This window comes from Gavialis gangeticus, unplaced genomic scaffold (genome assembly GCF_001723915.1).
Source record: "Gavialis gangeticus isolate Ggan-Ray unplaced genomic scaffold, GavGan_comp1, whole genome shotgun sequence".
Classification (NCBI taxonomy): Eukaryota; Metazoa; Chordata; order Crocodylia; family Gavialidae; genus Gavialis; species Gavialis gangeticus.
The window spans coordinates 132,398,457-132,398,826 of record NW_017729024.1 but is presented as its reverse complement, the minus strand read 5'-3'; positions in this window follow the sequence as shown (position 1 = coordinate 132,398,826).

The window sequence follows — 370 nt, the reverse complement described above, 5'->3', positions numbered from 1 at the left end:
CTTCTGGCAAAGGAAACACTGTCAATTTCCAGGGTAATATAAATTAAGAAGTGGGAAAGATGACAAATTGTACCACACCAAAACCAGTTAACATTCAAGTCTGCTCCTAAAGCAGATGACGAGGTCTAAACGAAAGCATTCCTTTGTAACCCAGTGAGAAACTTCTGAGGTGCTTTATTTTTGGACAGTGGACAGAACAAAGGAAATCTTGGTAAATCATAAAAAAACCCTTTAACATTGTTATTCTGTTGCTCAGAAACATTTCATGCTGTGCTGACACATAGGGCGTGCACAGGGGCGCACGTGCACCCCCTGACAGGCCGCACTCCCCGCTTAGGCAACAGGCCGGGGGGGGGGGGGCGCGGGGCGG